Below are 26,273 nucleotides of genomic sequence, written 5' to 3' on the forward strand. Positions count from 1 at the left end.
CTATCGATAGCTTTGTTTGGATTTTTTAAATAAAGTGGATTATTTCTTCCAATGCTTTTGCTTTATCAGTTACGGAACCTATTGAGAGCCCTAAATATTTGGCCGATCCCAAATGAGACTTAACCTATTGAGAGCCCTAAATATTTGGCTCTGGGGGAGAGATTGAAATAACATCATAGTTAAATAAATTATTAATTACATGAATAATTTGGTAAATTCAATAAATATAAATATATGGATAATACCTTACTTAATTTTGTAAAATAAACAAATCAATAATTGAATTTAATAAAATAACTAAATATTCATTTATTATTGGTGCCGTGTTGAATCAAATAAATAAAAGTTTATACATAATAGTGTATCTAATGTATAAATGAATAATTTGGTTTAGTAAAATAAATAAATAAATAGAATTTCATTAATTATTGGGACAGGACAGGTACATGCTATACCACACTAGACCTAACTCGTTGATAACCCAAAAAATAAGGATCAAGAGAGAGAAAAACAAATTATTAATTAATTTATTAAACTAAATAATAAAATCTAAATATAATGACGGGCTCGGCGTCTCTGCTTCTTGACGGGCTCGGCGTTCGTGCTGCTCACCTCCGCGCTATCCAGAATGGTTTGCGCCGGGGGTAGCCCATTCTACTGGTGATGGCTACGGACAGAAGGGGCCGGCTTGGAGTCTGTTGCCAGGATCTCGAACCGGTTCTCAAGGATAGGGGTAGCCGGTCTCTCCCGTCTGTCGTGGGGGGAGGCTTGGTTTTTTGAGAGATTTTGGTGGGCCTCTCCTCGGTCGGAGTGTTCGCTCTGGCGGCCAGGCTTGGCTTGCTGCGAGGCCAGGTGATGAGGCTGGAGCTGAGGCTGTTGAAGCTGAGGTTGGGGCAGCTAGGGGAGCTGCTACTGATACTGGTACTGGAAGACCTGGTGCAGCACGTGCTGTTGATAGAGCTGAAGTTGTTGGAACTGTTGCATTTGGGCCTGCATGGCTCTCATGCACTGCATCAGGTCCTCTAGCTGGTTCGAGCTGGCCGCTGGGGGCACGACCGAAGGTTCGGTGAACGTCGTTCTGACTGTAGCTGGGAGTGGGGCGATGACAGGTGCCATTGTGAGAGGCACATTCAAGCTGGGGATTCCGTCCGCTGAGAGGGGGACGGTGAACTGCCCGATACAAACAGTAGAAAGCTGGGGCTGTTCCCTGGAGTTATCCATTTCCGTGCTTCGTCCGACGTTACTAGAAGGAACTGAAAGAGTTTAGAGAGAGGATTTTTGAAGCGTTTCCCACAGACAGCGCCAATTGATGTAGCGCGATCCAAGCACTCCTAGTTGGCTGCAGACTAGCTCCTTGTTGGCAACAAACGGCACCTAAGAAGATGAAAGGAAGGATTCCCGGGGGTTTACCCAATGGGAATACTCCGATGCTTAAGTTAGTATTGTGTCTGGGAAGTAATGAGAAAACGAAGGCTAAGAGTGGAGGTCACGCTTATCACTATATTCGAGCGAGTAGAGGTTTTTCCAGAAGAAGTTTATCCTCTGCCCTGAGGGCTTTTATAGAGGCGTTTTTGTGAGATCAGGCATAATAGCCACTGGGCCCCTGCCACAGTCATTACCTGCCAGGGCTGCGTAGGTGGCCGTTGTGACGTACTCCTTGCGGGGGTAAGTGACACGTCTCCAAAGTGACAGGCATGCCTTCGCCTACTGAGAGACGTGGGTGCAGACTGCCGAAAAGACAGGGACTGCGTCATTAGTAGAGACTAGGCGTAGTCTAATTGGTACGGTCTGTTGGATAGAAGCTTCCTGAGGAATGCTCGTGCGGCTCATTCGAGAGCTACTTTTCAGCGAGCTCGGAATACTTCAGGAGTGCCCTTAGTAGAATTGGTCCTCGGGATAACTTTTTTGCTTGGGAGCTCGGGCGAGCTGGTTTTCTTAGCTTGCGAGCTAAAGTTGCCTCGGAATATCCCTTTGGAGGTAGCTCGGGGAACCCGGAGCTTGCGTCGTAGCGAGCTCCTCCTTTTGCGCGCTACGATGTAGCGAGCTACTTTATGGGCCCGTTACTTATCTATACTGGACCGCAATGCTGAGTTGTCACTACGTCGAGTCAGTGTCCACGTGTCGCCGTTTCATAGATCATGTCAAATCATCCTTCATCACTATCCAAATGCAAACCCGCACCATTAACAACCGTAAATATTGGTCACGGATTGAATTAAATAAAAAAATTACGGAGAATAATTTATTTAATCTATTAAAACAAATAATGAATAATTTAATTTAGTAAAATAAATAAATAAAATTTCAGTTATTATTGGGACAAGAGATGTATATTCTATCCGACACAAGAACTAATCCATTGATAGTCTTAAAAAGGGACAGAGAAAAGGATACTTTGTTCATAAATTAAATCATTAATTAGTTTATTAATTTAGTTAAGTAAAAAAATAAATTCTATGGATAATAATTTGCTAACTTTTGGTAAAATAAATAAATATCCAAGCTATCCTATTGATAACCCTAAATATTAGGCTCATGTTGGGGGCAAGAGAGAGAGAGAAAGAGAGAAATAACTTATTAGTTCAACAAATTATTAATTACTTGAATACTTTAATATATTAAATAAATAGGAATCTATGGATAACAATTTACTTATTTTGTACAAAAATTAATGATTAATTTGTTTTAGTAAAATAAATTAATAAAATTTCATTTATTATTAGGACAGGACAACTACAACCTATCACACACCTGACCAAACATATTGATTGCCCTAAAAATAGGCTCCAGGATGAGAGAAAAATAATTTGTTAGGAAAATAATTCATTGATTAAGAATTTAGTAAATTAAGTAAATAGAAATCTATGAATGATAATTTACTTAATTTTGTAAAATAGAAAAATCAATAATTAACTTTAGCAATAAATAAATAAATATTCACTTGTGATTGGTGCAAGACTAGTCCAAGCTATCCAAATCCAAACCCGAACCATTGACAACCATAAATAATGGTCACAGATTGAATTAAATAAAAAAATTATGGAGAATAATTTATTTAATGAATTAAAACAAATGAATAACTTTATTTAGTAAAATAAATAAATGAAATTTCAGTTATTATTAGGACAAGACATGTACCTATCCGACACAAGAACTAATCTGTTGATAGTCTTAAAAAGGGAGAGAGAAAGAGAAATACATTGTTAATAAATTAATTCATTAATTAGTTTAATAATTTAGTTAAGTAAATAAATAAAATCCATTGATAATAATTTTCTAACTTTTGGTAAAATAAATAAATATCCAAACTATCTAGATCTAAACCCAATCCATTGACAACCCTAAATATGTAACTCGCATAGGGAGAGAGAGAGAGAGAAAAAAAAAATTTGTTGATAAAGAAAATAATTTAGTAAAATCAATAAATATTTTTTTTAACTTAATAGAATAACAATATAAATAATTAGGTGACAAAATGAGAGAGAAACAAAAAATTTCCTCACCGTGCTTTGGGCTCTATATGAACGACAGGCTCATGCTCAAGGTCTAGGCCCGAAGTTTGATCCGAACTCAGACGTGGGCATAAATATGTTATATTGATATAAACGCAAATCCCAATCCAACTGTAGTCCGACCAGTTAATAATTTTAATACCAAATGAGACCTAGCCTATTGAGAGCCCTAAATATTTGGCTCTGGGGGAGAGATTGAAATAACATCATAGTTAAATAAATTATTAATTACATGAATAATTTGGTAAATTCAATAAATATAAATATATGGATAATACCTTACTTAATTTTGTAAAATAAATAAATCAATAATTGAATTTAATAAAATAACTAAATATTCATTTGTTATTGGTGTCGGGTTGAATCAAATAAATAAAGGTTTATACATAATAGCGTATCTAATGTATAAATGAATAATTTGGTTTAGGAAAATAAATAAATAAATAGAATTTCATTAATTATTGGGACGGGATAGGTACATGCTATACCACACTAGACCTAACTCGTTGATAACCCAAAAAATAAGGATCAAGAGAGAAAAATAATTTATTAATTAATTTATTAAACTAAATAATAAAATCTAAATATAATGACTCAATTCATTTAGTAAAATAATAAATAAATATCCAATCTATCTAAAACCAAGCCCGAACCATTGATAACCCAAAATATTAGACTCGAGGAGGGAGAGATTTAGTGAAATAATTTGCTGATAAAATTAAATCATTTAGCAAATTAAATAAATACAATTTTTAACTTACTAAATTAAATATATAAATTAACTGGTGAGGAAATGAGAGAGTACTAAAGAATAACAATTTCCTTGCTGGGCTCGACTCAAGAGATAGACCTGATGGTTGGGTTGGGCTTGAAGTTGGGCTTCAATATATTCTATTGATATAAAGACAAAGCCCTTCCCGAACATGCCACTACCTGTGAATAGGTTTAATCCCAACTCAGACCCCAACCTGTTCATAAATTATTAATTAATGGAATAAATTAATAAATTAAATAAATAGAAATCTATGGATAATAATTTACATAATTTTGTAAAATATATAAATGAATAATTTAATTTAATAAAATAAATACAATATCCAAAATACGTAGAACAAACCCCACCCATTGACAGCCTTTAAATGTTGGACACAGAGCTGTAATAAAGCGAGGAAATAATTAAATAATCTAGTAAATTAAATCAACAAAATCTTTTAACATTTTAAAATGGGTATATAAATAATTAGGCAAGAAAATAAGAGAGAATAGAGCTCTTCATTAATGGAATCATTGTAAATAGTTACAAGGTAGCAACAAATATGGAAGAGAGATTTTTAGGAAATGAGAGAAACAAAGAATAAAACTTTCCTTATCGCAATCCGAGCTTTATATGATCAGGCACACTCAAAATCTCAACTTGAAGGTTGGCCTAGGCTTAGACTTAGGATTTAATAAATTATGTTGATATAAAGGCAGAGCCCAAACTAAACGTGCCCCGACCAACATCACCTATCCTATTGATAACCCTAAATATTAGGCTCATCATGTTGGGGGCGAAAGAGAGAGAGAGAGAGAGAGAGAGAGAGAAAGAGAATAATAACTTATTAATTCAATTAATTATTAATTATTTGAATAGTTTAATAAATTAAATAAATAGGAATCTATGGATAACAATTTACTTAATTTTGTACAAAAATTAATGATTAATTTGTTTTAGTAAAATAAATTAATAAAATTTCATTTATTATTGGGACAGGACAACTACAACCTATCACACACCTGACCAAACATATTGATTGCCCTAAAAATAGGCTCCAGGATGAGAGAAAAATAATTTGTTAGGAAAATAATTCATTAATTAAGAATTTAGTAAATTAAGTAAATAGAAATCTATGAATGATAATTTACTTAATTTTGTAAAATAGATAAATTAATAATTAACTTTAGCAAAAAATAAATAAATATTCACTTGTGATTGGTGCAAGACTGGTCCAAGCTATCCAAATCCAAAACCGCACCATTAACAACCATAAATATTGGTCACGGATTGAATTAAATAAAAAAATTATGGAGAATAATTTATTTAATCTATAAAAACAATAAATAATTTTATTTAGTAAAATAAATAAATAAAATTTCAGTTATTATTGGGACAAGACATGTATAGCCTATCCGACACAAGAACTAATCCATTGATAGTCTTAAAAAGAGAGATAGAAAGAGAAATACTTTGTTCATAAATTAAATCATTAATTAGTTTAATAATTTAGTTAAGTAAAAAAATAAATTTTATGGATAATAATTTGCTAACTTTTGGTAAAATATATAAATATCCAAGCTATCTAGATATAAACCCAATCCATTGACAACCCTAAATATATAACTTGCAAAGGGGGAGAGAGAGAGATATTTTTATAAAGTAATAATTTAGTAAATTCAATAAATTTTTTTTTAACTTAATAGAATAACAATATAAACAATTAGGTGACAAAATGAGAGAGAAACAAAGAATTTCCTCAATGTGCTTTGGGCTCTATATGAACATCAAGCTCATGCTCAAGATCTAGGCCCGAAGTTCGATCCGAACTCAGACTTGGGCATAAATATGTCATATTGATATAAACGCAAATCCCAATCCAACCGTAGCCCGACCAGTTAATAATTTTAATCCCAAATAAGACCTAACCTATTGAGAGCCCTAAATATTTGGCTCAGGGAGAGAGTTTGAAATAACTTCATAGTTAAATAAATTATTAATTACATGAATAATTTGATAAATTCAATAAATATAAATATATGGATAATAACTTAATTTTGTAAAATAAACAATTCAATAATTAAATTTAATAAAGTAACTAAATATTCATTTATTATTGGTGCTGGGTTGAATCAAATAAATAAAAGTTTATACATAATAGTGTATCTAATGTATTAAAATATATAAATAAATAATATGGTTTAGTAAAATAAAAAAAATAAAGAAAATTTCATTAATTATTGGGACAGGACAGGTACATGCTATACCACACTAGACCTAACTCGTTAATAACCCAAAAAATAAGGATCAAGAGAGAGAAAAATAAATTATTAATTAATTTATTAAACTAAATAATAAAATCTAAATATAATGACTAAATTCATTTAGTAGAATAATAAATAAATATTCAATCTATCTAAAACCAAGCCTGGCCCATTGATAACCCAAAATATTAGATTCGGGGAGGGAGAGAGAGATATAGTGAAATAATTTGTTGATAAAGTTAAATAGTTTAACGAATTAAATAAATACAATTTTTAACTTACTAAATTAAATATATAAATTAACTGGTGAGGAAATGAAAGAGTACTAAAGAATAACAATTTTATCGTTGGGCTCGACTCAAGAGATAGACCTCATGGTTGGGTTGGGCTTCAATATATTCTATTGATATAAAGACAAAGCCCTTCCCGAACATGCCACTACCTGTGAATAGGTTTAATCCCAACTCAGACCCTAACATGTTCATAAATTATTATTTAATGGAATAAATTAGTAAATTAAATAAATAGAAATCTATGGATAATAATTTACATAATTTTGTAAAATATATAAATGAATAATTTAATTTAATAAAATAAATAAAATATCCAAACTACATAGAACAAACCCCACCCATTGACAGCCTTTAAATGTTGGACACAGAGCGGTAAAAAAGAGAGGGAAATAATTAAATAATCTAGTAAATTAAATCAACAAAATCTTTTAACTTTTTAAAATAAGTATATAAATAATTAGGCAAGAAAATAAGAGAGAATAGTTAGTTCTTCATTAATGACATCATCGTAAATAGTTACTAGTTAGCAACAAATATGGAAAAGAGATTTCTAGGAAATGAGAGAAACAAAGAATAAAACTTTCCTTATCGCAATCCGTGCTTTATATGATCTGGCACGCTCAAAATCTCAGCTTAATGGTTAGCCTATGATTAGACTTGGGCTTTAATAACTTATGTTGATATAAAGGTAAAGCCCAAACTAAACGTGGCCCAACCAACCGATACCTATCCTATTGATAACCCTAAATATTAGGCTCAGGCTAGGGGGGAGAGAGAGAGAGAGAGAGAGAGAGAGAAAGAGAGAAATAACTTATTAGTTCAACGAATTATTAATTACTTGAATACTTTAATATATTAAATAAATAGGAATCTATGGATAACAATTTACTTAATTTTGTACAAAAATTAATGATTAATTTGTTTTAGTAAAATAAATTATTAAAATTTCATTTATTATTGGGACAGGACAGGTACAACATATCACACACCTGACCAAACATATTGATTGCCCTAAAAATAGGCTCCGGGATGAGAGAAAAATAATTTGTTAGGAAAATAATTCACTAATTAAGAATTTAGTAAATTAAGTAAATATAAATCTATGGATAATAATTAACTTAATATTGTAAAATAGATAAATCAATAGTTAACTTTACCAAAAAATAAATAAATATTCACTTGTGATTGGTGCAAGACTGGTCCAAGCTATCCAAATCCAAACCCGCACCATTGACAAATGTAAATATTGATCATGGATTGAATTAAATAAAAAAATTAAGGAGAATAATTTATTTAATCTATTAACACAAATAATGAATAATTTAATTTAGTAAAATAAATAAATAAAATTTCAGTTATTATTGGGACAAGACATATATAGCCTATCCGACATAAGAACAAATCTGTTGATAGTCTTAAAAAGGGAGAGGGAAAGAGAAATACTTTGTTAATAAATTAAATCATTAATTAGTTTAATAATTTTGTTAAAAAAATAAATAAAATCTATGGATAATAATTTACTAACTTTTGGTGAAATAAATAAATATCCAAACTATCTAGATCTTAACCCAATCCATTGACAACCCTAAATATGTAACTCGCAAAGGTAGAGAGAGAGAGAGAGAGAATTTGTTTATAAAGTAAATAATTTAGTAAATTCAATAAATAATTTTTTTAACTTATAGAATAACAATATAAATAATTATGTGACAAAATGAGAGAGAAACAAAGAATTTCCTCACCATGCTTTGGGGTCTATATGAACGACGAGCTCATGCTCAAGATCTAGGCCCGAAGTTCGATCCGAACTCAAACTTGGGCATAAATATGTTATATTGATATAAATGCAAATCCCTATACAACCGTAGCCCGACCAGTTAATAATTTTAATCCCAAATGAGACCTAACCTATTGAGAGCTCTAAATATTTGGCTCTGGGGGAGAGATTGAAATAACATCATAGTTAAATAAATTATTAATTACATGAATAATTTGGTAAATTCAATAAATATAAATATATGGATAATACCTTACTTAATTTTGTAAAATAAACAAATCAATAATTGAATTTAATAAAATAACTAAATATTCATTTATTATTGGTGCCGGTTTGAATCAAATAATTAAAAGTTTATACATAATAGTGTATCTAATGTAAAAATGAATAATTTGGTTTAGTAAAATAAATAAATAAATAAAATTTCATTAATTATTGGGACAAGACAGGTACATGCTATACCACACTAGACCTAACTCGTTGATAACCCAAAAAATAAGGATCAAGAGAGAGAAAAATAAATTATTAATTAATTTATTAAACTAAATAATAAAATCTAAATATAATGACTCAATTCATTTAATAAAATAATAAATAAATATCCAATCTATCTAAAACCAAGCCCGACCCATTGATAACCCAAAATATTAGACACGGGGAGGGAGAGATATAGTGAAATAATTTGTTGATAAAATTAAATCGTTTAGCAAATTAAATAAATAAAATTTTTAACTTACTAAATTAAATATATAAATTAACTGGTGAGGAAATGAGAGAGTACTAAAGAGTAACAATTTCCTCGCTGGCCTCAATTCAAGGGATAGACCTTATGGTTGGGTTGGGCTTGAAATCAGGCTTGAATATATTCTATTGATATAAAGACAAAGCCCTTCCCGAACATGCCACTACCTGTTAATATGTTTAATCCCAACTCAGACACTAAGCTGTTGATAAATTATTAATTAATGGAATAAATTAGTAAATTAAATAAATAGAAATCTATGGATAATAATTTACATAATTTTGTAAAATATATAAATGAATAATTTAATTTAATAAATAAATAAAATATCCAAACTACATAGAACAAACCCCACCCATTGGGAGTTTTTAAATGTTGGACACAGAGCGGTAAAAAAGAGAGGGAAATAATTAAATAATCTAGTAAATTAAATTAACAAAATCTTTTAACTTTTGAAAATAAATATATAAATAATTAGGCCAAAAAATAAGAGAGAATAGTTAGCTCTTCATTAATGGCATCATTGTAAATAGTTACAAGTTAGCAACAAATATGGAAGAGAGATTTCTAGGAAATGAGAGAAACAAAGAATAAAACTTTCCTTATCGCAATCCGAGCTTTATATGATCAAGCACGCTCAAAATCTCAACTTGATGGTTGCCTAGGCTTAGACTTGGGACTTAATAAGTTATGTTGATATAAAGGCAGAGCCCAAACTAAACGTGGCCCGACGAACCGATACCTATCCTATTGATAACCCTAAATATTAGGCTCATCACGTTGGGGGCGAGAGAGAGAGAGAGAGAAAGAGAGAAATAACTTATTAGTTCAATGAATTATTAATTACTTGAATAGTTTAATAAATGAAATAAATAGGAATCTATGGATAACAATTTACTTAATTTTGTACAAAAATTAATGATTAATATGTTTTAGTAAAATAAATTATTAAAATTTCATTTATTATTGGGACAGGATAGGTACAACCTTATCACACACCTGACCAAACATATTGATTGCCCTAAAAATAGGCTCCAGGATGAGAGAAAAATAATTTGTTAGGAAAATAATTCATTAATTAAGAATATAGTAAATTAAGTAAATAGAATTCTATGAATAATAATTTACTTAATTTTTTAAAATAGATAAATTAATAATTAACTTTAGCAAAAAATAAATAAATATTCACATGTGATTGGTGCAAGACTGGTCCAAGCCATCCAAATCCAAACCCGCACCATTGACAACCATAAATAATAGTCACGGATTGAATTAAATAAAAAAATTATGGAGAATAATTTATTTAATCTATTAAAACAAATAATGAATAATTTTATTTAGTAAGATAAATAAATAAAATTTCAGTTATTATTGGGACTAGACATGTACTTATCTGACACAAGAACTAATCCGTTGATAGTCTTAAAAAGGGAGAGAGAAAGAGAAATACTTTGTTCATAAATTAATTCATTAATTAGTTTTATAATTAGTTAATTAATAAATAAAATCCATAATTTACTAACTTTTAGTAAAATAAATAAATATCCAAACTATCTAAGATCTAAACCCAATCCATTGAGAACCCTAAATATGTAACTCTCATAGGGAGAGAGAGAGAGAGAGAGAGAGAAAATTTGTTGATAAAGAAAGATAGAATTTCCTCACCTTGCTTTGGGCTCCATATGAACGTCGGGCTCATGCTCAAGATCTAGGCCAGAAGTTCGATCCGGACTCAGACTTGGGCATAAATATGTTGTATTGATATAAACACAAATCCCAATTCAACCGTAGCCCGACCAGTTAATAAATTTAATCCCAAATGAGACCTAACCTATTGAGAGCCCTAAATATTTGGCTCAGGGAGAGAGATTGAAATAAATTCATAGTTAAATAAATTATTAATTACATGAATAATTTGGTAAATTCAATAAATATAAATATATGGATATACCTTACTTTATTTTGTAAAATTAACAAATCAGTAATTGAATTTAATAAAATAACTAAATATTCATTTATTATTGGTGCTGGGTTGAATCAAATAAATAAAAGTTTATACATAATAGTGTATCTAATGTATAAATGAATAATTTGGTTTAGTAAAATAAATAAATAAATAAAATTTCATTAATTATTGGGACGGGACAGGTACATGCTATACCACACTAGACCTAACTCATTGATAACCCAAAAAATAAGGATCAAGAGTGAGAAAAATAAATTATTAATTAATTTATTAAACTAAATAATAAAATCTATATATAATGACTCAATTCATTTAGTAGAATAATAAATAAATATTCAATCTATCTAAAACCAAGCCCGACCCATTGATAACCCAAAATATTAGACTCGGGGAGGGAGAGATATAGTGAAATAATTTGCTGATAAAATTAAATCGTTTAGCAAATTAAATAAATAAAATTTTTAACTTACTAAATTAAATATATAAATTAATTGGTGAGGAAATGAGAGAGTACTAAAGAATAACAATTTCCTCGCTGGGTTCGACTCAAGAGATAGACCTGATGGTTGGGTTGGGCTTGAAGTTGGGCTTCAATATATTCTATTGATATAAAGACAAAGCCCTTCCCAAACATGCCACTACCTGTGAATAGGTTTAATCCCAACTCAGATGTTCATAAATTATTAATTAATGGAATAAATTAGTAAATTAAATAAATAGAAATCTATGGATAATGATTTACATAATTTTGTAAAATATATAAATGAATAATTTAATTTAATAAATAAACAAAATATCCAAACTACATAGAACAAACCCCACCCATTGGGAGTCTTTAAATGTTGGACACAGAGCGATAAAAAAGAGAGGGAAATAATTAAATAATCTAGTAAATTAAATTAACAAAATCTTTTAACTTTTTAAAATAAGTATATAAATAATTAGGCAAGAAAATAAGAGAGAATAGTTAGCTCTTCATTAATGGCATCATTGTAAATAGTTACAAGTTAGCAACAAATATGGAAAAGAGATTTCTAGGAAATGAGAGAAACAAAAATAAAACTTTCCTTATCGCAATCCATGCTTTATATGATCTGGCATGCTCAAAATCTCAACTTAATGGTTGGCCTATGATTAGACTTGGGTTTTAATAACTTATGTTGATATAAAGGCAGAGCCCAAACTAAACGTGGCCCGACCAACCGATACCTATCCTATTGATAACCCTAAATATTAGGCTCAGGCTAGGGGGGAGAGAGAGAGAGAGAAAGAGAGAAATAACTTATTAGTTCAACGAATTATTAATTACTTGAACACTTTAATATATTAAATAAATAGGAATCTATGGATATCAATTTACTTAATTTTGTACAAAAATTAATGATTAATTTGTTTTAGTAAAATAAATTATTAAAATTTCATTTATTATTGGGACGGGACAGGTACAACCTATCACACACCAGACCAAACATATTGATTGCCCTAAAAATAGGCTCTGGGATGAGAGAAAAATAATTTGTTAGGAAAATAATTCATTAATTAAGAATTTAGTAAATTAAGTAAATATAAATCTATGGATAATAGTTTACTTAATATTGTAAAATAGATAAATCAATAATTAACTTTAGCAAAAAACAAATAAATATTCACTTGTGATTGGTGCAAGACTGGTCCAAGCTATCCAAATCCAAACCCGCACCATTGACAACCGTAAATATTGATAATGGATTGAATTAAATAAAAAAATTAAGGAGAATAATTTATTTAATCTATTAACACAAATAATGAATAATTTAATTTAGTAAAATAAATAAATAAAATTTCAGTTATTATTGGAACAAGACATGTATAGCCTATCCGACATAAGAACTAATCTGTTGATAGTCTTAAAAAGGGAGAGGGAAAGAGAAATACTTGGTTAATAAATTAAATCATTAATAATTTTGTTAAGTAAATAAATAAAATCTTGAGAGCCCTAAATATTTGGCTCAGGGAGAGAGATTGAAATAACTTCATAGTTAAATAAATTATTAATTACATGAATAATTTGGTAAATACTATAAATATAAATATATGGATAATACCTTAATTTTGTAAAATAAACAAAACAATAATTGAATTTATAAAATAACTAAATATTCATTTATTATTGGTGTCGGGTTGAATCAAATAAATAAAAGTTTATACATAATAGTGTATCTAATGTATTAAAATATATAATGTATCTAATAAAATTTCATTAATTATTAGGACGGGACAGGTACATGCTATACCACACTAGACCTAACTCGTTGATAACCCAAAAAATAAGGATCAAGAGAGAAAAATAAATTATTAATTAATTTATTAAACTAAATAATAGAATCTATATATAATGACTCAATTCATTTAGTAAAATAATAAATAAATATCCAATCTATCTAAAACCAAGCCCGGCCCATTGATAACCCAAAATATTAGACTCGGGGAGGGAGAGATATAGTGAAATAATTTGTTGATAAAATTAAATCGTAAAATAAATAAAAATTTTTAACTTACTAAATTAAATATATAAATAAATTGGTAAGGAAATAAGATACAATAACACTTTCCTCGCCGAGCTCGACTCAAGAGGTAGGTCTAATGGTTGGGTCGGGCTTAAAGTTGGGGTTCAATATATTCTATTGAATAAAGACGAAGCCCAACCCAAACTTGGCACTGCCTGTGAACAAGTTTAATCCCAACCTGCTTAACTTGTTAATAAATTATTAATTAATGAAGTCAATAAGTTAATTGAATAAATAGAAATCTATGGATAATAATTTTCTTAATTTTGTAAAATATATAATTGAATAATTTAATTTAATAAAATAAATAAATATCCAAGCTACCTAAACCAATCCCCACCTGTTGACAACCCTTAAATATTGGACACCGAGTAGTAAGATAAAGAGGGGTTTAATTAAATAATCTAGTAAATTAAATCAATAAAATCTTTTAACTTTTTAAAATAAGTATATAAATAATTAGGCAAGAAAAAGAGAAAGTAATTAGCTCTCTATTAATGGCATCATTGTAAATAGTTACACGTTAGCAACAAATATGGAAGAGGGATTTCTAGAAAATGAGAAAGAGACAAAGAACAAAAATTTCCTTACCGCAATCCGAGCTTTATATGATGGTCTGGTACAGGCTCAAAATCTTGGCTTGATGGTTGGCCTAGGCTTAGACTTGGGCCTAAATAAGTTTTGTTGATATAAAGGCACCAATGAAAAGGTTTAACCCAACCGAAACCTATCCAATTTATAAACCTTTTTGCTCGGGTTGGGGGGGGGGGAATCTATGGATTATTAACTACTTGAATAATTTAATAAATTAAATAAAAAGGAACCTATGGATACCAATTTAGTTAATTTTGTAAATTAATTAATGATTAATTTGGTTTAGTAAAATAAATAAATAAAATTAGATTTATTATTGGGACAAGACAAGTACATCCTATACCCCACACCTCACTAAACATATTAATTACCCTAAAAATAGGCTCCGGGCGAGAGAGAAAAATAATTTGTTAGGAAAATAATTAATTAATTAGTTAATTAAAGAATTCAATAAATTAAATAAATAGAAATCTATGGGTAATAATTTACTTAATTTTGTAAAATAGATAAATCAATAATTAACTTTAACAAAAATAAATAAATAAATATTCACTTGTGATTGGTGCAAGACTAGTCCAAGCTATCCCGAACCAAACCCGCACCAATCACTTGTGATTGGTCACGGGTTGAATTAAATAAGTAAAACTTTATGGAGAATAATTTATTTAATATATTAAAACAAATAAATGAATAATTTAATTTAGTAAAATAAATAAATAAATTTTCAGTTATTATTGGGACAAGACATGTATAGCCTATTTGACACCAGAACTCGTTGTTCATAAATTAAATCATTAATTATATGAATAATTTAGTTATGTAAATACCTGTGGAGGAGTTTTTGACCTGGAGATTGTTGCACATAAGGAGACCTTTCAGGAGAGGTGAACATCTGCCTCACAGGTGAAGATCTTCAGGGTTATGTGGGGAGTGCAGATCTGAGCAATGCAGATCCATCTTTTCATTCTCAGAAGGTGCTCTCTTTGCATGATAGGATTCCTCCTTCTCAGGTTCATCAGGATGAGGACTTTACCATGTGGTGATCTGCACTACCTGCTTCCATTCCTTCATAGGTAGATTCAGTTTTCTCATAATGCAAGCTTCCTGAAAATTTTTCCTTCAACTTTTCATCATGGAGAGGTGTTTGCCCTACATATATCAGAATTTTCCTGTTCCATAAGTTCTCCTTGATGAGGGATATCAACTTCTGAAGGAGACTTCCACAAACAATGATTAGAATCTCCTTTCCTCATTTCATTACTAAAAGCTTCTACCTCTATTGGGGAGGAAGATTTATTAGAACTACCAGATACCACCTCCCTTTCCTCATAACCCTTGTCCCTTGATGAAGGCAAAGATGGAGACCTTTCTTGATCATAGGCAATGTTTCTTGTGCTCACGTCAGCCAGATCTAATTCAGTCTTCAATGGCAACCTAGAGTTTGTACAAGGAGATTCTGGCTCTTCCAATCTAACATCAGTAGGCAATGAAGGGGATCCATGTTGCCCCTGGTGATTCTACTAATCCACTTGGGATTTATTACCCGATGCTTCGTTTTCATGACCATAACCTTCAACTGCTTCTCTACTCACTGCAAGATTAAGGTCTAATTTTCCAACAAAAGCTGGTTTAGCCTCGTTTTGAAGATCACTGACCTCTTCAGATATCCTGTCAGGAGATTCCAAGCCCAGAAAAATTAAATTGAAGAAAATAAGAAGGAAAAAACTTCAACCTTCAGTTCCAACACAACAAAACGAATGTGACAGTTGAACCATTTTTCCATGTTCCTATGAAAACCAAGTAACCAACTGCTATATGCATTGTCCATATTCCAAAAAATTGTTGTTACCTAGTTATCCCCAAGTTGAGGTAAACCAAGAAAACATGAAAACCGTTTAGTTCAAAAGTCAAGCCCTGTCCAAATAAAACCAGTTGGAAAATCTCCATAATAATAATTTTAGTTAATAAAATGCTCACATCCCCCAGTTCACCAGAAGATTTTGTAAGAATTACGCTGCAATGATGATATAGAAACAGCATACAAATGAACAGGGTGCATATATTAAGGGGCACAATACCCAGTTAACAGGACCTCTTACAAAAGGTTGGATGATCCTAAGTTCCTAAGCTGCAGTTCCTTGAATCCTCTAATGGGATTATCAACTTAAACACAAAAGGGTGTCGGGTTGAATCAAATAAATAAAAATTTATACATAATAGTTTATCTAGTGTATTTAAATATATAAATGAATAATTTAGTTTAGTAAAATAAATAAATAAATAAGTTTTCATTTATTATTGGGACGGGACAGGTACATGCCATCCCACTCTAGACCTAACTTGTTGATAGCCCAAAAAAATTTGTTAGTAAAATAAATTATTAATTAATTGAATAATTTATTAAACTAAATGAATAAAATCTGTAGATAGTAATTTAGTTAATTTAGTAAAATAAAAAAATAAAGAAATATCCATGGTATCTATGACGTCCATGTAATTGGTTATTACAAATCTATTCATTAGGAAAATCATCTAGTGAGTACAGACAACCATAAGTTGTTGAATCAAATTTTTATAATAAAGATACACCACATTCTTGCAATCTGAAAAGATGCTTGTAGATCATATGGGTAAAGTATATGAATTGCTATCAAAATTCACACTTGCAACAGATTGGGCACCCATATTGACAAGAAAAGCAATGCATACTACGCCTGATGTTTCATTATAAAGATGAGTCTTAAACGAAATAAATCCATTTAAGGTAATCAAATAATAACAGCATTAGAAGATACTTACACTTGCAACAACAAATTGAGTGCCCATATTGACAAGAAGATATTCACACAACATTAAACAAGAATAAATCCATTTCAAAGCATGTGGTAAACTTTCAAATGTTTTGGTATGATTAAAATACTAGTACTTCGTCAAAGTCCGTGGGCACAAATTCATGACAGATTGCATTTTCTTAGTCTTTTACAGGCTAACAACCAAGCTGAGCATATCTCCAATTAATAACTAATTGCATTCAATCTCATCCAAAAACCCAATAGAAAAGATTTCTGTTTCAATTGGTAATGCATTTTCTGGGTCTTTTACATGCTAACATCCAACAAGCACCGGTGAGAAAATTCGACATACTGATTTGAACTCAAAAGGGAGCTAGAAAGCTAAAAAGTTGCCCAGGGACAGAATCAAATGATTGAACCAAAACTATCTCAAAATCCAAGCACAAAATATTGCATCTAACAAGTCCCTAAACTATCTCAAACCTCAATTAAATATTGCAAAAAACAACACAACCAACAACTGTTCTTTGTCTAACTAGGAAAAAAAATACTACAAAAAGGAATTATAACCGAGTTAGAAAATTTCATTACTCTTCCAATGGAATCCAAACCATCTCACCACCCCTTAACCTCCCTCAAAAATCAAACTCAAGAGATCACAACAGTAACTTGAGATTGCTCCATAGTGCCAATCTTAGATCGCTCCCCACTGAACCAACAAAGCCGTAGTAGCCATTATCTCAATTACATCTTTAGAAACCTTGGCTGCAATCCAGCCTAGTCCGTAACCATCAACCCCTTTCCTAGTAAACAAATAAAATTTATGGATAATAATTTACTTAATTTTGATAAAATAAATAAATATCCAATCTATCTATATCCAAACCCAATCTGTTGACAACCCTAAATACTGAAGTCGGGGAGGGGGAGAGAGAGAGAGAGTAATAAATAATAATTTCCTGGCCAGGCTCAACTCAAGGTCTAAGCCCAACAAAAAGGTATGCACCCAATACTGGCTCACTGCTGTTATATACACATTTGGGGTATCAGTAGAGGAATGTGGGGCACCATCAGCCAAGCATAGTTAGCCAATGCAGAGTGTCTTCCATAAAGCGATGATGCCCTTGTATGATGAGATGAAGGTAGGCATTGCAACCTTCAGTGAAATATTGGTAGGGACTGGGCATAGGGGAAAGGTGGCACAAGTGGATTAAGTTCTGGTACTCAAAAAGCAAAAATAACAAGCACTTCACCCGGGGAGAGAGAGGAGAGAGATTGCACGATTGAACCACAACTCTAAAGGAAAATAGAATAAAAATCACAAAATCCAAGCATTTAACAAGTCCCTAAAACTATCTTAAACCTCTATAAATTATTGCAAATTACCACAAACAATTGTTCTTAGTGTAACTAGGAAAAAAAGACTAAAAATTGTACTGGGTGATTGCTGTTATACACACATTTTTGGGGTCTTTCGGGGAGTTTTGGATATCAACAGAGCATGTGTCCTCTCTGTTTTCAATGCACATGAGGGGCACCATCACCCAAGAATAGTTGGCCAATGCAGAGTTTCCATAGAGCGATGGTGCCTTTGTATGATGAGATGAAGGTAGGCATTGCACCCTTCAGGGGAACATTGGCAAGGACTGGGCATAGGGGAAAGGTACCCCTTCACAAGTGGGTAAAGTTTTGGTACTCAAAAAGCAAAAATAACAAGCACTTCACCCGGGGAGAGAGATAGGAGAGAGATTGCACGATTGAGCCAAAGCTCTAAACGAAAATAGAATAAAATCCACGAAATCCAAGCATCTAACAAGTCCCTAAAACTATCTCAAACCTCTATAAATTGTTGCAAAATACCACAAACAACTGTTCTTAGTGTAACTAGGAAAAAATGTATTATAACTGAGTTAGAAAATTTAAGCAAAGCACATCATTCCGAACCAACTCAGACTGAAATCACTAATCTCTAAACAATCGATAAAAAAAGAAAGACACTTGCCTATCAAAATAAAATTGAGAACCAAAAGAATTACCTAGTTACCAAAGTTTTGGGGAGATTGGGATTGTCCTCTCTCTTATCATTGCACATAAGGGGCACTGTCACCCAAGCATAGTTCGCTTATGCTGAGTGTCTTCCATAGGGCGATGGTGCCCATGAGATGAAGGTAAACATTGCAACCTTCAGGAAAACATTGTCAGGGAACCCTTCACAAGTGGGTCAAGTTTCGGTACTCAAAAAGAAATGATGGAGTTGCGGTAAAGGATGGGAATACACCAATGAACACTTGAATTCCTAATGGAATCCAACCCATCAAACCACCCCCTAACCTCCCTCAGAAACCAAACTCGAGATCACAACACTAACTGGAGGTTGCTCCATAGCGCCAACCTTATATCGCTCCCCATAACCAACAAAGCCTTAGACACTATCTCAATCACAACTTTAGAAACCCTAGCTGAAATCCAGACTAGTCCATAACCATCAACCCATTGCCTCTTGAGGACCAAGTTACTCTACCCATCGCAACCTCTCTCAACCTCTTGTGGCGCTTCTACCCATCACAATCATTTCCTCTTCACACTCGATGTCTTCAACATTTCTACCTGTCGCAACCCCTTACAAAAAATCCAGTACCAACTTGTCGCATCCCTCTGTGATGGAACACCTTTCAACCTCATCAAAAAACTGTATATAGTTTTCCCCTCAGCCCTCTCTTGAATCTTCTAGAAGTTGCCACCCTTAGCCTCTCTTGAATCCTCTAGAAGCTGCGCCTCTAGCCTCCTTGGGCTGCACTTTGGGTTGCTCTTGAGCTGCAAAAGGGCCTCCTCCTTGCTGGGCCGAATAAGCTCCCTTGGAAGGCTGCGGTTGGGCTCTCTCTTTGGGTTCTCCCAAAGAGTGCAGCGTGGGCTTCATGGGCCGAATGGCCCTCCTTTGATCTCTCAGTTGGGCTTTTGATCCAACTAGGCTGAATCACCTCCAATTTAGCTCCTTTTTCTTGGTTTTGTGCTTTCTTTTCTCTAAGCTGGTCTCCCTTGCTAATTTCCTGAAATTAAGCTGAATTGGGGTAAAACTTTACACAAATCAGCACCAAAACCATGCATAAAACATCATAATTTATATGTAAATTGTGCACACATCAAACACCCCCACACTTAAGCTTTCTTGTCCTCAAGCAAAGACATCAGCCATAAACTGATCATCCCCCCTTATTCTCACCATTTACCGGATGAATTTTTAGGAGGATAATGCATTGAGTAGTCGGGAAACTTGTGTAAGTATTCTGATCCATTCCTATGAACTACCATTCTTATCACATACATAAGAGCCAAGGAAGGGGAGAATATGAGATTCTTCAAGTTCCAACATTCACTTCCATTCAATATGTAAATGAGCTCCTTGACTACCAAAATTAACCATCACTTTGCTAGGTCTCAAATCTATCACTGCACCTCATTGAATGTTCAACTAACTTTTGTCCCTTTGAACCTCAGCCGTCACCGAATTTTTTTTCTTTTCTTTCCCCTATTTTTTTTTTGTGTGAGTGCATTTTATGCTCCATCTCACACGGGGTATTTTCTTCTTTCTTCTTTTTCTTTTTCTTTCTTTTTTTTTTCTTCTTTCCCCGTTTTTTTTGTGTGAGTGCATTTTATGCTCCATCTCACATGGGGTATTTTCTTCTTTCTTCTTTTTCTTTTTCTCTCTTTTTTTTTCTTTTGGTGTGAGTGCATTTTATGCTCCATCTCACACTGGTATTTTCTTCATTTTCTTTTTCTCTTTTTTTTTTTGGTGTGAGTGCATTTTATGCTCCATCTCACACTGGTCACAGGCTTGAGGCAAATAACAATACTCGTATTCCAAGTTACTAGTTTTACTATTCAGCTCGGAATAGCGGAGTTGGGACTAAACTCGTATCATAAACCGCTAGTTTTACTATTCAGTTCATGACAGCGGAGTCAATTGGACTTTGTCCTTTTTCTTTTTTTTTCTTTTGCCTTTTTCAATTGTTGAACCTCATGCATTTGCAATTCAGATATGGACTAGCTTGAGTGATCATTAATAATTCAATCAAGTGCATCATACACATGAAGGTAGTTAGGGCTGGTCATGATGAAAGTTATATTCAACTCCCTTAACTTCATGCATTGTGCTCAGTTGGATCATTCACAAGAATAAAAACTGACACATACAGTGGTCTCCCTCAACTCATTGTATTCCCTCTTTGAATTCACCTAATAAACAGCAATGATCTCGAGGGGATTTTCAGTCTATTTGGCCTGTCAATGCATGTATATAAGTGTTGGGCTGATTAAAGTGCATAGCCACAGTCTAACTCCCCCACACTTAAGATGAACATTGTCCTCAATGTTCCTAGTGTTAGAGAGCAACAATAAATCCAGCAATGAGAGGTAATTGCATGAAGAACATTATCAAGTAAGGAGAGGGGTTTAGAGGATTTCCCAAAAGATTATTCTGAATTCTGCAATAGCTCTTTTGATAGGAAGCCTCTAGCTACTAAGAATCACATAAAACTAGAAAGAGAGATCAGCAACTTATTCAATTAACATCCTGAGACAACAACAAAACTAAACTCAACTCAAACGATATGAATGAGACAAACAAAAACACATAGAAAGCAGCAATCTACCCAATTAACAGCCTAAGCAACAAAACTGAACTCAAATGCTACGAATAAGAAAAGCAGAAAACAATTAAGAGAGTTTATGACTGCTCATCAATATTGGTTTGCCTCCCAACAAGCGCTTGTTTTTTGTCTGAAGCTCAACCTTCTAGTGAGGTACTGACCGTTGGCTTGAAAACATCCACTAACCTCATCATCAATGACATCTTCCGAGCTAAAGCTGTCGTGTGTTCCTGAGACACCCGCAACAATTTGTCTTTCCGAAATTGGGTTAAGGCTGCTGATATGATTACCGATAAGGCTGATGGTGCCTCTAAGAAAGCATACTCCAGATGTGGAGGGGGTTGCTTCAGCTCAAGGGGGGCGGCTCTTGGGTTGAAAGCTTGCTTGTTGGTATTGGCGGGGTATCCAAGCCATCCAACTTGAGACACTCTTTCCCTTGAAACTGTGGATTGGCATTCAGGTATGCTGCCATGCCTTGCATCTTTTCACTCTCTTCCCTTGCAGCTCCTCCCTCTTGTATGCAAAGCTCACGGGTGTCGGCCAACATGCTAACCTTGTTTTCAGCCCTTGCCTTCTTCTCCACCTCTGGCAGCTCCTCACCACCTCTTGGATTCAATTCAGTATTACCTGATAGAGTGCCCGGTATTCTTGCTGAAATCATTTGTGCCAACTGCCCGACTTGCTTCTCCAAGTTCTTTATTGCTGCTTCTTGGATCTAAAATCTTGTTTCAGCACTAGCTATGAACTTGGTCATCAGCTCCTCTAGGTTAGATTTATTTTCCGGCTAATAGAAGTTTTGGGGGAAGGGATTCGGCACATGCTGATTTGGCCATGACTAATTCGGGTATCCCCCCCATCCGGGGTTAAAGGCACAAGGGTACTCACTGTATTGCTGCCTTGGAAAGTGGCCAACAAAGTCTACCTGTTCTGGAGGCTGCATAGACTGATTGCCAACTTGGCATTCAGTACTAATAGGGCCTCTCCCCCACACCAATCACAAGTCATGGACTGCACATGCATGGCTGCCATCTGCATCTCATCTATTTTCTTGCTGATAGCACCTATTTGCGTAGGTAGAGCTGTATATGTGTCCACATTGTGAAGACCTTGCTGCCTTCTAACTTGTGCTCTTTCGGAATGCCATTGATGGTTGGTTGTTGCCATCTCCTCTATCAAAGTACTAAAGAAACTAATGTACACTAATCAAAGAAAGCAATCTATCAAACAATCAGCAATCCTAAGAAATAGGGACTGTTAAATACTAATATAGCAGCAATCTACAAAACAAAGGAAACAACAATCTACCTAAAAAGAAAAGCCTCAAGAAAAAGAACAATAAGCAAGCTGAAAGCTAATATACACAGATCAAGAAAACTGCACACTACCGAAACAAGAACATCAGCCTAAGATAGAGACAATCGGCAAGAAGAAAGAAGACTTCTGATTTCAGCAATGAAGGCCAATGTACACCGAGATACTTCACAGCCCAAAATAGTTACACACTCTGACACCTCTCTTTCATCCATATTGATCCCCACCACTCAGCTCTTATTGAAGTTAATTCTCAAATTTGACATCTTCTCAAAAACTTGGATCACCACTTTCAGATTTCCCACCCATCTTCTATCATCTCCCTCACAAAATAATATGGTTTCATCAGCAAATTGCAGGTAAGTGATAAGCACTCTTTCCCTTCCCACTCTCCAACCTCTCACCAGACCCCTACTATTTGCTCTTTGGATTAGGATACCAAGCACATCATCTACTAAGGTGAATAAGAAGGGGATAGGGGTCCCCTTGTCTAATTCCCTTGATAACTAGGAAGTGGTCCACAACTATACCATTTACCAAAATTGAATAGTGACAAGTACTTACACAACTTTCAACCCACTTACACCACTTATCTCTAAACCCATAATTTCTCATTACCTCCAATAGAAAGTCTCAACCCACCAAATCATAAGCTTTCTCCAAATCAAGTTTACAAACCAAGCCCTTTTTTTCATTTCTTTTCACCTCCTCTGCACTCTCATTGGCAATTAGAATTTGATCAACGATCTGCTTATCCATAACAAAAGCTCCTTGATTTGGGGAGTTAATAGAAGGGAGCACAGATTTAGGTCTTTGAGATAACACCTTAATGATGAATTTATACAAGCTACTAACCAAGTTGATGGATCTAAACTCCTTAGGATGACTTACCCCAACTTTTTTCGGAATCAATGCAATGAATGTTGAGTTCAACCCTAGATTAATTACCCCCCCCCCACTAAAGAATTGAAAAAAGCCATCATAAACCCATCTAGACCTGGTGCTTTAGTTGTTTAGTTGTTTCACCTTCAATCTCTAACTTAGAAATGAAGTTTTTCCTCCTATCATTTGCTAGAGCATGGAAGAACTTTGTATTAATATCCCCTTCCTTTTATCCAATTCTGTATGGACTTCTATCCTTAACTTATTTCTTCTTTAAACAAGATGTCTTCCAATGCCTTCCTTAAGGTCCCTCTCTCCTGCTTTTCCCTTTTTCCAAAGGTTCCTTCAACTTCTTTATTGTCCAAGATCTCAATTTGATCAATTACCTCTTGGCTCTTGCTTTTTTTCCTCTAGTCTCCCAAACTATTGTATGTTCCAATCCTTGATTTTTGTTATCAACTGTTTTATCTTCAGATGGAACTTCATACCCTCCCAATTAACCCTTGGGTTATTCTTTGTCCAACACTCCCTAACTTTTTCTTTGAATCTTGGGTGATAAAGCCACATATTCTCAAACTGGAAAGGAGATGGACCCCTTCCCCTTAAATCGTCCTTGGACAAAGAGATTGGCCAATGATCAAAAGTTATTCTTGGTAAAGCCTGCCAAGGAGCATTGTTTCATCAAGGACTGTTATGAACAAATTGGAAATAATGTAGTTGGGGCTACCAAATTCAGAAGGAATGCAAACAACTGGGAGTTGGAAGAGCTGAAGAGGTGGAGAGACTGTTGGAATTGAAAGATCCACCTATTTTATTGCCATGGGAAAGGGTATCTCGTGTTAACTATTTTGGATTAGTCCACCATAATTCCACAAGGAAAAATTGTGGGAATCAAATATAAATAACACAGTTAAAATAATTCTTAATAGAATCCTCTGAAACACTACTTAACCCAGAAATTCAAGCAATAGATAAAACGAGAAAGAAAGATCACAATATGAGACATAATGAAATTATCTTGATAGAGTTCTGTGAAACCTGATTTGAACAAAAAGGTACACTGGAAGGTCTTCTAAATAGTTACTGTGAACACTAAACCCGATGCCACTGATAAGCATTATACATCTATAACAATACTTATATGAAATTAAGCCAGAACATAAGCATAGACTTCGGAATAGAAGGAAGAAAAAAGAAGAAAGCAAAGGTAAATAGTCCTACCGATTAGCCAATCAAAAGAACTAGAGATTTTCTTTTGAGGCAGAGAGTAAGCAAGTTGAAATCAAACTAAGCAAGTTCTCCAAACCAAAAAAAAACGAGGGTAACCTAACTAAAATCAAAAGTGAAGCCGTTCGAATCTCCATTCAAAGACAAAAAACGGAAACCACAAAAAACCAGAACCAATGGAACAGATCAATGCATTTTTCGTTGTATAAGAAATTAGAAAGAAAATAGATCAATGGAACCAGATCTTAAGAAGAGCGAGAATTATCGAGCCAATAACCTTACCTGATGAGATTGTGAAACAAGACTCTCTTAAGAACTAGATCTGTCTAAACCTGTTGTCAGTTCCAGTCAAAACAGAAAGAGATACATGATTTGGAGGGCTCAAGCATGCACATTATTATTGTCAGTTCCAGTCAAAACAGAGATGAAACAATAGAGAAACATGATTTGGTTGTGTTTGTTACTATGCCACACGCCCAGAAAGAGATATATTTATATATTGTGTAAATGGACAATCTTGTCCTTACAATAATGATAAAATACAGCAGTAAATTACAATATTAACCCCCATCTTCTCTACAATTATTGCTAAGAAACTGTGGTTTCTGTAAAGAGATTTAAAAGTGTGGATTAAAAAATAATATGTGCAATCTTTGGCAATGAAGGAAGCCTACTTGAAAATTATCAAAGAGGTGGATAAAAAATAGGAAGCCATGGGGCCATGGGAAGAGGATGGGAATAGAAAAAGAGAAGCAAATGTTTGATAAAGTAGCACTCCTGGAGGAAGTTAGATGGAGACAAAGTGCCCATTGGAATGGTTCATGGAAGGAAATAGCAACTCTCACTTCTTTCACAAAATGGCCAATGCCAAATATAGAGAGAATTCCATTTTGTATAAAGAAGAGTTTAAGAGAAGACCTCTCTAGAAGGCCTTTCTTTTGCCCAGCTATTAGATACTCAAGGTCAG

The 26,273-nt window shown here is 33.2% G+C and overlaps 1 long non-coding RNA gene across 2 annotated transcripts in view; it reads right to left on the minus strand.

The window, feature by feature from the left end:
- Positions 1-333: 333 nt before the first annotated feature.
- LOC148789893 (uncharacterized) overlaps positions 334-26,273 on the minus strand; it is a 35,873-nt gene continuing 9,933 nt past the window's right edge. Inside the window, exons 3-4 of one of the 2 annotated variants that reach the window (XR_016079693.1) lie at positions 15,276-16,116; positions 334-2,159 (exon numbers count right to left, since the gene is read on the minus strand). This is a non-coding gene — a long non-coding RNA (uncharacterized LOC148789893). Of the gene's footprint in view, positions 2,160-15,224; positions 16,117-26,273 lie in introns of those variants that run through there. The other variant, XR_016079692.1, reaches the window with a different exon arrangement.

The sequence above is a fragment of the Nelumbo nucifera genome, chromosome 8 (assembly GCF_055504915.1).
Source record: "Nelumbo nucifera cultivar China Antique chromosome 8, China Antique-T2T, whole genome shotgun sequence".
Classification (NCBI taxonomy): domain Eukaryota; kingdom Viridiplantae; phylum Streptophyta; class Magnoliopsida; order Proteales; family Nelumbonaceae; genus Nelumbo; species Nelumbo nucifera.